This window comes from Diplotaxodon limnothrissa, linkage group LG23, assembly GCF_057381915.1.
Source record: "Diplotaxodon limnothrissa isolate DT_005_m linkage group LG23, D_limnothrissa_male_GT1.1, whole genome shotgun sequence".
NCBI classification, from domain to species: domain Eukaryota; kingdom Metazoa; phylum Chordata; class Actinopteri; order Cichliformes; family Cichlidae; genus Diplotaxodon; species Diplotaxodon limnothrissa.
In genome coordinates, this window is record NC_140617.1 from 19,545,374 (window position 1) to 19,559,425 (window position 14,052).

General features: G+C 45.5%; 13 non-coding genes across 13 annotated transcripts; 5 read left to right on the forward strand and 8 right to left on the reverse strand.

The window, feature by feature from the left end:
* The first annotated feature begins 588 nt into the window (after nt 1–588).
* trnas-cga (transfer RNA serine (anticodon CGA)) lies at nt 589–671 on the forward strand. The gene has a single exon. It is a non-coding gene; the product is annotated as a tRNA-Ser (tRNA).
* Nucleotides 672–1,589: 918 nt separating this feature from the next.
* Nucleotides 1,590–1,661, reverse strand: trnam-cau (transfer RNA methionine (anticodon CAU)). Its single transcript has one exon. It is a non-coding gene; the product is annotated as a tRNA-Met (tRNA).
* A 1,305-nt stretch (nt 1,662–2,966) lies between these two features.
* Nucleotides 2,967–3,038, reverse strand: trnaw-cca (transfer RNA tryptophan (anticodon CCA)). The gene has a single exon. It is a non-coding gene; the product is annotated as a tRNA-Trp (tRNA).
* Nucleotides 3,039–3,797: 759 nt separating this feature from the next.
* On the forward strand, nt 3,798–3,880 carry trnas-uga (transfer RNA serine (anticodon UGA)). The gene has a single exon. It is a non-coding gene; the product is annotated as a tRNA-Ser (tRNA).
* Nucleotides 3,881–4,798: 918 nt separating this feature from the next.
* On the reverse strand, nt 4,799–4,870 carry trnam-cau (transfer RNA methionine (anticodon CAU)). Its single transcript has one exon. It is a non-coding gene; the product is annotated as a tRNA-Met (tRNA).
* Nucleotides 4,871–6,175: 1,305 nt separating this feature from the next.
* trnaw-cca (transfer RNA tryptophan (anticodon CCA)) lies at nt 6,176–6,247 on the reverse strand. Its single transcript has one exon. It is a non-coding gene; the product is annotated as a tRNA-Trp (tRNA).
* Nucleotides 6,248–7,006: 759 nt separating this feature from the next.
* Nucleotides 7,007–7,089, forward strand: trnas-uga (transfer RNA serine (anticodon UGA)). Its single transcript has one exon. It is a non-coding gene; the product is annotated as a tRNA-Ser (tRNA).
* Nucleotides 7,090–8,008: 919 nt separating this feature from the next.
* trnam-cau (transfer RNA methionine (anticodon CAU)) lies at nt 8,009–8,080 on the reverse strand. The gene has a single exon. It is a non-coding gene; the product is annotated as a tRNA-Met (tRNA).
* Nucleotides 8,081–9,385: 1,305 nt separating this feature from the next.
* On the reverse strand, nt 9,386–9,457 carry trnaw-cca (transfer RNA tryptophan (anticodon CCA)). The gene has a single exon. It is a non-coding gene; the product is annotated as a tRNA-Trp (tRNA).
* Nucleotides 9,458–10,216: 759 nt separating this feature from the next.
* On the forward strand, nt 10,217–10,299 carry trnas-uga (transfer RNA serine (anticodon UGA)). Its single transcript has one exon. It is a non-coding gene; the product is annotated as a tRNA-Ser (tRNA).
* Nucleotides 10,300–11,217: 918 nt separating this feature from the next.
* Nucleotides 11,218–11,289, reverse strand: trnam-cau (transfer RNA methionine (anticodon CAU)). Its single transcript has one exon. It is a non-coding gene; the product is annotated as a tRNA-Met (tRNA).
* Nucleotides 11,290–12,594: 1,305 nt separating this feature from the next.
* trnaw-cca (transfer RNA tryptophan (anticodon CCA)) lies at nt 12,595–12,666 on the reverse strand. The gene has a single exon. It is a non-coding gene; the product is annotated as a tRNA-Trp (tRNA).
* A 759-nt stretch (nt 12,667–13,425) lies between these two features.
* trnas-uga (transfer RNA serine (anticodon UGA)) lies at nt 13,426–13,508 on the forward strand. The gene has a single exon. It is a non-coding gene; the product is annotated as a tRNA-Ser (tRNA).
* The last annotated feature ends 544 nt before the right edge of the window (nt 13,509–14,052 follow it).

The following is a 14,052-nucleotide window of genomic DNA, read 5'->3' on the forward strand; positions in this document are numbered from 1 at the left end:
ATCTCTCTTTATACTTGAAAGGTTCTCCTCTTTGAGAAAAGAATACAAATCGAGGTTTGAAGTGCGCTTGCAGTAGTCAATCAAAGGCCTAATATAGTGTCTGTCATTCAGTGCTCACGCTCTGATGAGCTTTGCAAGCCAGCTAGACAAATTCTTAACAACGCATATTTGTTTCTGATGCTTGTCAGAGAAAGACAAAGTCCTTGGACAGTGTCTAAAAATAAAAGACCTTCCTCTCACACACACCTAAAAAGTGATTGCTCAGAAGGGAGTGCTTTTGTACGTGATGATCTCCTGTCTCAAACACAAGCTGCTCTGGAGAGGCTCCTTGTGCCGTCTGCACCAAAATGCTATTCATGGGGGTAGGAGACCAGTGCTGTCAGCCTTGAATGAAATCTTACCTGACTAAACGACCTTACACTTCACACACAATGGTCTCTTCAACGACTGTTAATGGTATTTACCAGAGAAGTGACTTCTGACTAGGGAGTGTTCTGGCATGTGATGATCTCCAAAAGAACCAGCGCTGTTGGAGCAGGGAGCAGGCATCTCTCACCACAGGCCAAAAGGTGCAGGTGAAGTGGAGGAGCTGTGATGGCCGAGAGGTTAAGGCGTTGGATTCGAAATCCAATGGGGGGTTCCCCGCGCAGGTTCAAACCCTGCTCACAGCGAAAATGCGTTACGGGTGCTTCTTTTTCTGCTAAGATAAGGTTGCAATTAGTCGGAGGGGCTCATATACAAAAGTTGCAACGGTGCCCAGGAGCATTGAGTGATTGACAGTTCTCCAATCACCGGTTCACACCACTGTACTTACATACTAATCATTCATGTACAAAATGTGCTTGTCTCCAAGGAGAGTCCCTCTTCTTCTCTCCAGGCTTTATAAACAAAAACGGTGGGAGATGTCGATCAGTGGCATGTGCACAGACTTTGAGTCACATATTAATTCAAACAGGCTGCAGTCCTGTCACTCTTGGTTGACCTTGATGTGATTTGAACACGCAAGCTTCTGATCTGGAGTCAGATGCGCTACCATTGCCCCACAAGGTCCCACAAACCTGCCCCTCTGCCCAAAACTTCTGAAAATCTCTGCAAAGCCAATCCATCTTCTTTCCACACAAGACATCAAAATTGTTGCAGGGGGCTACTTGTTATCACTGCTATAGAAAGGCTAGAATGACAAATCTTAATCCTTTCTGGCTACGTTTGGTTTTCAGTTAGGCGGCAGTACCTGGTCACTGGTCTCCCGGCAAACACAGCCAGCCATTTGGGTACACCCAAAGCAACACAGTGGTCCAACCGTTTACCGTCACTTTAGCAGCAGGTACACCGTTGCCTCCATTGTTGTTCTTGTGTTGCAAACAGGTGATGTCACGCTGTTGAGGTAACAAAGTGAATGGGCTTTGAAGAAGATGTGGCGAACAGGTTATATTCACTAGGATTTGCTTCTTAGTTAGGCAACTTCTGGGTTTAGTCTGTTTTGTCCAATTTTTGGAAGGTGAATGGCTTCTTCCTGGAAACCTATCCCAGACTTGTAAGCAAGCCTTTCGGAGCACAGTTGTTTAGTACGTCCTGAAAACAGACGAGCCTAGCAGAGGATGGTTTCGATCCATCGACCTCTGGGTTATGGGCCCAGCACGCTTCCGCTGCGCCACTCTGCTCCACACGTACCACAAGACTAGCGCTGCTTAAAAGTGGGCCTTCAATAACATCTTGCATGAACAAACTGTGGGAATTCTGAAGGTGGACGGTACCCGTTTGAACACTGACTTTTATAAATCTTTGTCACCTCAGCGTTCAATGCTTCAAAGCTTCTTGGACTGCTTGTCAGGTCTCGTGTGCGGCCCAACAGATTTTAAGCTAGGGTCAGCCAACCATTTCCTCGTTAGCTGCTAACTCGAATCACTGAGCTTATTGTGTGAGCCACTGAGTCGCATAGTCACGTAAACGCTTAGACGTGAAAACACTGACACTTGGTGTTGCGTATGTTTACTTCCTAAATAAACCCATGAACTCTCTTCAATGAACCTTATTTTACCTTTAGTTAACTAAAATCGTCGTTCTGTTACACGAACACACTCTGCTGATGCACTTCGATGCTCTTAATACTTCCCGCTGATTGTCAATGGTAGTTCTTATCGGTAGAGATGTAATACCGTCTGTAATCACAAGCACCGACATTAGACACGAAATCTGAATGTATCCAACACAGCGGACACAGTGACATTGTCCACAGTGAAAAACTATCCTGGATATGATGAGCTTGCTTCAGAATGCCAAGCCCAGCTCTGAAGCTGCTTTTAGATTTCATTATCATTCAAAACTGTTTGTTTGCTCGGAATGAAAAACTTATACTTGATATTTGAATGTTTTTTTCTTTACAATAATTTTGTGAGTTTCTCTTTGGTGCAGTCTTTACTTCTTTCAACTATGTGTTTACATGTATCTCATGGCATGGTTCTCTGTATACCTGCAGCATGCGAGTGTTTTGTTTGCCATTTTTATTCAGTTCCATTTACAGAAGCCCTCTAATTCAGCTACTATTCACACCTATCCAATGTATTCACACCTGGTGCTTTCAGAAAACAATGGAACGTCCAGCTACCCGGGCCCCCTCCCCAGACGGTCAACACTTGCGGCTCCCCCATCACCTCTACCACTCAGTAAAGCTCACAAATTTCTCCATGTGCCTTCACACCTCTTTCCATACTTGAAAGGGATGTAAACAGACTCTCTAAGACACAGGACCCATGCAAAGCAGCTGGGCCAAATTCGGTGCCTCCATCCACCCTGAGGCACTGTGCTGATCAGTTGTCTACAGTGTTCACTGACACCATCAACAACTCACTGGAGACACGTCATGAGTCATGGACCTGAATTTCTGGACAGACGGACGAGTATGCCACAAGCAACTAAAAACCTCCTATTGGAAGGGAATCACAGGCTGCAGTCCCCTCACTCTCGGCTGACCTTGACGTGATTTGAACACGCAACCTTCTGATCTGGAGTCAGATGCGCTACCATTGCGCCACAAGGTCCCACAAACCTGCCCCTCTGCTCAAAACTTCTGAAAATCTCTGAGAAGCCAGACCATCTTTCCACACAAGCAATTTTTCTGCAACTGGAGGTTGTTCAACTTGTGAATGCAAAGAGGTTGTGCCAAAGACGCATGTCATTTCAGACCATGCATGTCAACATGCACACGTAGAATCTCTCTTTATACTTGAAAGGTTCTCCTCTTTGAGAAAAGAATACAAATCGAGGTTTGAAGTGCGCTTGCAGTAGTCAATCAAAGGCCTAATATAGTGTCTGTCATTCAGTGCTCACGCTCTGATGAGCTTTGCAAGCCAGCTAGACAAATTCTTAACAATGCATATTTGTTACTGATGCTTGTCAGAGAAAGACAAAGTCCTTGGACAGTGTCTAAAAATAAAAGACCTTCCTCTCACACACACCTAAAAAGTGATTGCTCAGAAGGGAGTGCTTTTGTACGTGATGATCTCCTGTCTCAAACACAAGCTGCTCTGGAGAGGCTCCTTGTGCCGTCTGCACCAAAATGCTATTCATGGGGGTAGGAGACCAGTGCTGTCAGCCTTGAATGAAATCTTACCTGACTAAACGACCTTACACTTCACACACAATGGTCTCTTCAACGACTGTTAATGGTATTTACCAGAGAAGTGACTTCTGACTAGGGAGTGTTCTGGCATGTGATGATCTCCAAAAGAACCAGCGCTGTTGGAGCAGGGAGCAGGCATCTCTCACCACAGGCCAAAAGGTGCAGGTGAAGTGGAGGAGCTGTGATGGCCGAGAGGTTAAGGCGTTGGATTTGAAATCCAATGGGGGGTTCCCCGCGCAGGTTCAAACCCTGCTCACAGCGAAAATGCGTTACGGGTGCTTCTTTTTCTGCTAAGATAAGGTTGCAATTAGTCGGAGGGGCTCATATACAAAAGTTGCAACGGTGCCCAGGAGCATTGAGTGATTGACAGTTCTCCAATCACCGGTTCACACCACTGTACTTACATACTAATCATTCATGTACAAAATGTGCTTGTCTCCAAGGAGAGTCCCTCTTCTTCTCTCCAGGCTTTATAAACAAAAACGGTGGGAGATGTCGATCAGTGGCATGTGCACAGACTTTGAGTCACATATTAATTCAAACAGGCTGCAGTCCTGTCACTCTTGGTTGACCTTGATGTGATTTGAACACGCAAGCTTCTGATCTGGAGTCAGATGCGCTACCATTGCCCCACAAGGTCCCACAAACCTGCCCCTCTGCCCAAAACTTCTGAAAATCTCTGCAAAGCCAATCCATCTTCTTTCCACACAAGACATCAAAATTGTTGCAGGGGGCTACTTGTTATCACTGCTATAGAAAGGCTAGAATGACAAATCTTAATCCTTTCTGGCTACGTTTGGTTTTCAGTTAGGCGGCAGTACCTGGTCACTGGTCTCCCGGCAAACACAGCCAGCCATTTGGGTACACCCAAAGCAACACAGTGGTCCAACCGTTTACCGTCACTTTAGCAGCAGGTACACCGTTGCCTCCATTGTTGTTCTTGTGTTGCAAACAGGTGATGTCACGCTGTTGAGGTAACAAAGTGAATGGGCTTTGAAGAAGATGTGGCGAACAGGTTATATTCACTAGGATTTGCTTCTTAGTTAGGCAACTTCTGGGTTTAGTCTGTTTTGTCCAATTTTTGGAAGGTGAATGGCTTCTTCCTGGAAACCTATCCCAGACTTGTAAGCAAGCCTTTCGGAGCACAGTTGTTTAGTACGTCCTGAAAACAGACGAGCCTAGCAGAGGATGGTTTCGATCCATCGACCTCTGGGTTATGGGCCCAGCACGCTTCCGCTGCGCCACTCTGCTCCACACGTACCACAAGACTAGCGCTGCTTAAAAGTGGGCCTTCAATAACATCTTGCATGAACAAACTGTGGGAATTCTGAAGGTGGACGGTACCCGTTTGAACACTGACTTTTATAAATCTTTGTCACCTCAGCGTTCAATGCTTCAAAGCTTCTTGGACTGCTTGTCAGGTCTCGTGTGCGGCCCAACAGATTTTAAGCTAGGGTCAGCCAACCATTTCCTCGTTAGCTGCTAACTCGAATCACTGAGCTTATTGTGTGAGCCACTGAGTCGCATAGTCACGTAAACGCTTAGACGTGAAAACACTGACACTTGGTGTTGCGTATGTTTACTTCCTAAATAAACCCATGAACTCTCTTCAATGAACCTTATTTTACCTTTAGTTAACTAAAATCGTCATTCTGTTACACGAACACACTCTGCTGATGCACTTCGATGCTCTTAATACTTCCCGCTGATTGTCAATGGTAGTTCTTATCGGTAGAGATGTAATACCGTCTGTAATCACAAGCACCGACATTAGACACGAAATCTGAATGTATCCAACACAGCGGACACAGTGACATTGTCCACAGTGAAAAACTATCCTGGATATGATGAGCTTGCTTCAGAATGCCAAGCCCAGCTCTGAAGCTGCTTTTAGATTTCATTATCATTCAAAACTGTTTGTTTGCTCGGAATGAAAAACTTATACTTGATATTTGAATGTTTTTTTCTTTACAATAATTTTGTGAGTTTCTCTTTGGTGCAGTCTTTACTTCTTTCAACTATGTGTTTACATGTATCTCATGGCATGGTTCTCTGTATACCTGCAGCATGCGAGTGTTTTGTTTGCCATTTTTATTCAGTTCCATTTACAGAAGCCCTCTAATTCAGCTACTATTCACACCTATCCAATGTATTCACACCTGGTGCTTTCAGAAAACAATGGAACGTCCGGCTACCCGGGCCCCCTCCCCAGACGGTCAACACTTGCGGCTCCCCCATCACCTCTACCACTCAGTAAAGCTCACAAATTTCTCCATGTGCCTTCACACCTCTTTCCATACTTGAAAGGGATGTAAACAGACTCTCTAAGACACAGGACCCATGCAAAGCAGCTGGGCCAAATTCGGTGCCTCCATCCACCCTGAGGCACTGTGCTGATCAGTTGTCTACAGTGTTCACTGACACCATCAACAACTCACTGGAGACACGTCATGAGTCATGGACCTGAATTTCTGGACAGACGGACGAGTATGCCACAAGCAACTAAAAACCTCCTATTGGAAGGGAATCACAGGCTGCAGTCCCCTCACTCTCGGCTGACCTTGACGTGATTTGAACACGCAACCTTCTGATCTGGAGTCAGATGCGCTACCATTGCGCCACAAGGTCCCACAAACCTGCCCCTCTGCTCAAAACTTCTGAAAATCTCTGAGAAGCCAGACCATCTTTCCACACAAGCAATTTTTCTGCAACTGGAGGTTGTTCAACTTGTGAATGCAAAGAGGTTGTGCCAAAGACGCATGTCATTTCAGACCATGCATGTCAACATGCACACGTAGAATCTCTCTTTATACTTGAAAGGTTCTCCTCTTTGAGAAAAGAATACAAATCGAGGTTTGAAGTGCGCTTGCAGTAGTCAATCAAAGGCCTAATATAGTGTCTGTCATTCAGTGCTCACGCTCTGATGAGCTTTGCAAGCCAGCTAGACAAATTCTTAACAATGCATATTTGTTACTGATGCTTGTCAGAGAAAGACAAAGTCCTTGGACAGTGTCTAAAAATAAAAGACCTTCCTCTCACACACACCTAAAAAGTGATTGCTCAGAAGGGAGTGCTTTTGTACGTGATGATCTCCTGTCTCAAACACAAGCTGCTCTGGAGAGGCTCCTTGTGCCGTCTGCACCAAAATGCTATTCATGGGGGTAGGAGACCAGTGCTGTCAGCCTTGAATGAAATCTTACCTGACTAAACGACCTTACACTTCACACACAATGGTCTCTTCAACGACTGTTAATGGTATTTACCAGAGAAGTGACTTCTGACTAGGGAGTGTTCTGGCATGTGATGATCTCCAAAAGAACCAGCGCTGTTGGAGCAGGGAGCAGGCATCTCTCACCACAGGCCAAAAGGTGCAGGTGAAGTGGAGGAGCTGTGATGGCCGAGAGGTTAAGGCGTTGGATTTGAAATCCAATGGGGGGTTCCCCGCGCAGGTTCAAACCCTGCTCACAGCTAAAATGCGTTACGGGTGCTTCTTTTTCCTGCTAAGATAAGGTTGCAATTAGTCGGAGGGGCTCATATACAAAAGTTGCAACGGTGCCCAGGAGCATTGAGTGATTGACAGTTCTCCAATCACCGGTTCACACCACTGTACTTACATACTAATCATTCATGTACAAAATGTGCTTGTCTCCAAGGAGAGTCCCTCTTCTTCTCTCCAGGCTTTATAAACAAAAACGGTGGGAGATGTCGATCAGTGGCATGTGCACAGACTTTGAGTCACATATTAATTCAAACAGGCTGCAGTCCTGTCACTCTTGGTTGACCTTGATGTGATTTGAACACGCAAGCTTCTGATCTGGAGTCAGATGCGCTACCATTGCCCCACAAGGTCCCACAAACCTGCCCCTCTGCCCAAAACTTCTGAAAATCTCTGCAAAGCCAATCCATCTTCTTTCCACACAAGACATCAAAATTGTTGCAGGGGGCTACTTGTTATCACTGCTATAGAAAGGCTAGAATGACAAATCTTAATCCTTTCTGGCTACGTTTGGTTTTCAGTTAGGCGGCAGTACCTGGTCACTGGTCTCCCGGCAAACACAGCCAGCCATTTGGGTACACCCAAAGCAACACAGTGGTCCAACCGTTTACCGTCACTTTAGCAGCAGGTACACCGTTGCCTCCATTGTTGTTCTTGTGTTGCAAACAGGTGATGTCACGCTGTTGAGGTAACAAAGTGAATGGGCTTTGAAGAAGATGTGGCGAACAGGTTATATTCACTAGGATTTGCTTCTTAGTTAGGCAACTTCTGGGTTTAGTCTGTTTTGTCCAATTTTTGGAAGGTGAATGGCTTCTTCCTGGAAACCTATCCCAGACTTGTAAGCAAGCCTTTCGGAGCACAGTTGTTTAGTACGTCCTGAAAACAGACGAGCCTAGCAGAGGATGGTTTCGATCCATCGACCTCTGGGTTATGGGCCCAGCACGCTTCCGCTGCGCCACTCTGCTCCACACGTACCACAAGACTAGCGCTGCTTAAAAGTGGGCCTTCAATAACATCTTGCATGAACAAACTGTGGGAATTCTGAAGGTGGACGGTACCCGTTTGAACACTGACTTTTATAAATCTTTGTCACCTCAGCGTTCAATGCTTCAAAGCTTCTTGGACTGCTTGTCAGGTCTCGTGTGCGGCCCAACAGATTTTAAGCTAGGGTCAGCCAACCATTTCCTCGTTAGCTGCTAACTCGAATCACTGAGCTTATTGTGTGAGCCACTGAGTCGCATAGTCACGTAAACGCTTAGACGTGAAAACACTGACACTTGGTGTTGCGTATGTTTACTTCCTAAATAAACCCATGAACTCTCTTCAATGAACCTTATTTTACCTTTAGTTAACTAAAATCGTCATTCTGTTACACGAACACACTCTGCTGATGCACTTCGATGCTCTTAATACTTCCCGCTGATTGTCAATGGTAGTTCTTATCGGTAGAGATGTAATACCGTCTGTAATCACAAGCACCGACATTAGACACGAAATCTGAATGTATCCAACACAGCGGACACAGTGACATTGTCCACAGTGAAAAACTATCCTGGATATGATGAGCTTGCTTCAGAATGCCAAGCCCAGCTCTGAAGCTGCTTTTAGATTTCATTATCATTCAAAACTGTTTGTTTGCTCGGAATGAAAAACTTATACTTGATATTTGAATGTTTTTTTCTTTACAATAATTTTGTGAGTTTCTCTTTGGTGCAGTCTTTACTTCTTTCAACTATGTGTTTACATGTATCTCATGGCATGGTTCTCTGTATACCTGCAGCATGCGAGTGTTTTGTTTGCCATTTTTATTCAGTTCCATTTACAGAAGCCCTCTAATTCAGCTACTATTCACACCTATCCAATGTATTCACACCTGGTGCTTTCAGAAAACAATGGAACGTCCAGCTACCCGGGCCCCCTCCCCAGACGGTCAACACTTGCGGCTCCCCCATCACCTCTACCACTCAGTAAAGCTCACAAATTTCTCCATGTGCCTTCACACCTCTTTCCATACTTGAAAGGGATGTAAACAGACTCTCTAAGACACAGGACCCATGCAAAGCAGCTGGGCCAAATTCGGTGCCTCCATCCACCCTGAGGCACTGTGCTGATCAGTTGTCTACAGTGTTCACTGACACCATCAACAACTCACTGGAGACACGTCATGAGTCATGGACCTGAATTTCTGGACAGACGGACGAGTATGCCACAAGCAACTAAAAACCTCCTATTGGAAGGGAATCACAGGCTGCAGTCCCCTCACTCTCGGCTGACCTTGACGTGATTTGAACACGCAACCTTCTGATCTGGAGTCAGATGCGCTACCATTGCGCCACAAGGTCCCACAAACCTGCCCCTCTGCTCAAAACTTCTGAAAATCTCTGAGAAGCCAGACCATCTTTCCACACAAGCAATTTTTCTGCAACTGGAGGTTGTTCAACTTGTGAATGCAAAGAGGTTGTGCCAAAGACGCATGTCATTTCAGACCATGCATGTCAACATGCACACGTAGAATCTCTCTTTATACTTGAAAGGTTCTCCTCTTTGAGAAAAGAATACAAATCGAGGTTTGAAGTGCGCTTGCAGTAGTCAATCAAAGGCCTAATATAGTGTCTGTCATTCAGTGCTCACGCTCTGATGAGCTTTGCAAGCCAGCTAGACAAATTCTTAACAATGCATATTTGTTACTGATGCTTGTCAGAGAAAGACAAAGTCCTTGGACAGTGTCTAAAAATAAAAGACCTTCCTCTCACACACACCTAAAAAGTGATTGCTCAGAAGGGAGTGCTTTTGTACGTGATGATCTCCTGTCTCAAACACAAGCTGCTCTGGAGAGGCTCCTTGTGCCGTCTGCACCAAAATGCTATTCATGGGGGTAGGAGACCAGTGCTGTCAGCCTTGAATGAAATCTTACCTGACTAAACGACCTTACACTTCACACACAATGGTCTCTTCAACGACTGTTAATGGTATTTACCAGAGAAGTGACTTCTGACTAGGGAGTGTTCTGGCATGTGATGATCTCCAAAAGAACCAGCGCTGTTGGAGCAGGGAGCAGGCATCTCTCACCACAGGCCAAAAGGTGCAGGTGAAGTGGAGGAGCTGTGATGGCCGAGAGGTTAAGGCGTTGGATTTGAAATCCAATGGGGGGTTCCCCGCGCAGGTTCAAACCCTGCTCACAGCGAAAATGCGTTACGGGTGCTTCTTTTTCTGCTAAGATAAGGTTGCAATTAGTCGGAGGGGCTCATATACAAAAGTTGCAACGGTGCCCAGGAGCATTGAGTGATTGACAGTTCTCCAATCACCGGTTCACACCACTGTACTTACATACTAATCATTCATGTACAAAATGTGCTTGTCTCCAAGGAGAGTCCCTCTTCTTCTCTCCAGGCTTTATAAACAAAAACGGTGGGAGATGTCGATCAGTGGCATGTGCACAGACTTTGAGTCACATATTAATTCAAACAGGCTGCAGTCCTGTCACTCTTGGTTGACCTTGATGTGATTTGAACACGCAAGCTTCTGATCTGGAGTCAGATGCGCTACCATTGCCCCACAAGGTCCCACAAACCTGCCCCTCTGCCCAAAACTTCTGAAAATCTCTGCAAAGCCAATCCATCTTCTTTCCACACAAGACATCAAAATTGTTGCAGGGGGCTACTTGTTATCACTGCTATAGAAAGGCTAGAATGACAAATCTTAATCCTTTCTGGCTACGTTTGGTTTTCAGTTAGGCGGCAGTACCTGGTCACTGGTCTCCCGGCAAACACAGCCAGCCATTTGGGTACACCCAAAGCAACACAGTGGTCCAACCGTTTACCGTCACTTTAGCAGCAGGTACACCGTTGCCTCCATTGTTGTTCTTGTGTTGCAAACAGGTGATGTCACGCTGTTGAGGTAACAAAGTGAATGGGCTTTGAAGAAGATGTGGCGAACAGGTTATATTCACTAGGATTTGCTTCTTAGTTAGGCAACTTCTGGGTTTAGTCTGTTTTGTCCAATTTTTGGAAGGTGAATGGCTTCTTCCTGGAAACCTATCCCAGACTTGTAAGCAAGCCTTTCGGAGCACAGTTGTTTAGTACGTCCTGAAAACAGACGAGCCTAGCAGAGGATGGTTTCGATCCATCGACCTCTGGGTTATGGGCCCAGCACGCTTCCGCTGCGCCACTCTGCTCCACACGTACCACAAGACTAGCGCTGCTTAAAAGTGGGCCTTCAATAACATCTTGCATGAACAAACTGTGGGAATTCTGAAGGTGGACGGTACCCGTTTGAACACTGACTTTTATAAATCTTTGTCACCTCAGCGTTCAATGCTTCAAAGCTTCTTGGACTGCTTGTCAGGTCTCGTGTGCGGCCCAACAGATTTTAAGCTAGGGTCAGCCAACCATTTCCTCGTTAGCTGCTAACTCGAATCACTGAGCTTATTGTGTGAGCCACTGAGTCGCATAGTCACGTAAACGCTTAGACGTGAAAACACTGACACTTGGTGTTGCGTATGTTTACTTCCTAAATAAACCCATGAACTCTCTTCAATGAACCTTATTTTACCTTTAGTTAACTAAAATCGTCATTCTGTTACACGAACACACTCTGCTGATGCACTTCGATGCTCTTAATACTTCCCGCTGATTGTCAATGGTAGTTCTTATCGGTAGAGATGTAATACCGTCTGTAATCACAAGCACCGACATTAGACACGAAATCTGAATGTATCCAACACAGCGGACACAGTGACATTGTCCACAGTGAAAAACTATCCTGGATATGATGAGCTTGCTTCAGAATGCCAAGCCCAGCTCTGAAGCTGCTTTTAGATTTCATTATCATTCAAAACTGTTTGTTTGCTCGGAATGAAAAACTTATACTTGATATTTGAATGTTTTTTTCTTTACAATAATTTTGTGAGTTTCTCTTTGGTGCAGTCTTTACTTCTTTCAACTATGTGTTTACATGTATCTCATGGCATGGTTCTCTGTATACCTGCAGCATGCGAGTGTTTTGTTTGCCATTTTTATTCAGTTCCATTTACAGAAGCCCTCTAATTCAGCTACTATTCACACCTATCCAATGTATTCACACCTGGTGCTTTCAGAAAACAATGGAACGTCCAGCTACCCGGGCCCCCTCCCCAGACGGTCAACACTTGCGGCTCCCCCATCACCTCTACCACTCAGTAAAGCTCACAAATTTCTCCATGTGCCTTCACACCTCTTTCCATACTTGAAAGGGATGTAAACAGACTCTCTAAGACACAGGACCCATGCAAAGCAGCTGGGCCAAATTCGGTGCCTCCATCCACCCTGAGGCACTGTGCTGATCAGTTGTCTACAGTGTTCACTGACACCATCAACAACTCACTGGAGACACGTCATGAGTCATGGACCTGAATTTCTGGACAGACGGACGAGTATGCCACAAGCAACTAAAAACCTCCTATTGGAAGGGAATCACAGGCTGCAGTCCCCTCACTCTCGGCTGACCTTGACGTGATTTGAACACGCAACCTTCTGATCTGGAGTCAGATGCGCTACCATTGCGCCACAAGGTCCCACAAACCTGCCCCTCTGCTCAAAACTTCTGAAAATCTCTGAGAAGCCAGACCATCTTTCCACACAAGCAATTTTTCTGCAACTGGAGGTTGTTCAACTTGTGAATGCAAAGAGGTTGTGCCAAAGACGCATGTCATTTCAGACCATGCATGTCAACATGCACACGTAGAATCTCTCTTTATACTTGAAAGGTTCTCCTCTTTGAGAAAAGAATACAAATCGAGGTTTGAAGTGCGCTTGCAGTAGTCAATCAAAGGCCTAATATAGTGTCTGTCATTCAGTGCTCACGCTCTGATGAGCTTTGCAAGCCAGCTAGACAAATTCTTAACAATGCATATTTGTTACTGATGCTTGTCAGAGAAAGACAAAGTCCTTGGACAGTGTCTAAAAATAAAAGACCTTCCTCTCACACACACCTAAAAAGTGATTGCTCAGAAGGGAGTGCTTTTGTACGTGATGATCTCCTGTCTCAAACACAAGCTGCTCTGGAGAGGCTCCTTGTGCCGTCTGCACCAAAATGCTATTCATGGGGGTAGGAGACCAGTGCTGTCAGCCTTGAATGAAATCTTACCTGACTAAACGACCTTACACTTCACACACAATGGTCTCTTCAACGACTGTTAATGGTATTTACCAGAGAAGTGACTTCTGACTAGGGAGTGTTCTGGCATGTGATGATCTCCAAAAGAACCAGCGCTGTTGGAGCAGGGAGCAGGCATCTCTCACCACAGGCCAAAAGGTGCAGGTGAAGTGGAGGAGCTGTGATGGCCGAGAGGTTAAGGCGTTGGATTTGAAATCCAATGGGGGGTTCCCCGCGCAGGTTCAAACCCTGCTCACAGCGAAAATGCGTTACGGGTGCTTCTTTTTCTGCTAAGATAAGGTTGCAATTAGTCGGAGGGGCTCATATACAAAAGTTGCAACGGTGCCCAGGAGCATTGAGTGATTGACAGTTCTCCAATCACCGGTTCACACCACTGTACTTACATACTAATCATTCATGTACAAAATGTGCTTGTCTCCAAGGAGAGTCCCTCTTCTTCTCTCCAGGCTTTATAAACAAAAACGGTGGGAGATGTCGATCAGTGGCATGTGCACAGACTTTGAGTCACATATTAATTCAAACAGGCTGCAGTCCTGTCACTCTTGGTTGACCTTGATGTGATTTGAACACGCAAGCTTCTGATCTGGAGTCAGATGCGCTACCATTGCCCCACAAGGTCCCACAAACCTGCCCCTCTGCCCAAAACTTCTGAAAATCTCTGCAAAGCCAATCCATCTTCTTTCCACACAAGACATCAAAATTGTTGCAGGGGGCTACTTGTTATCACTGCTATAGAAAGGCTAGAATGACAAATCTTAATCCTTTCTGGCTACGTTTGGTTTTC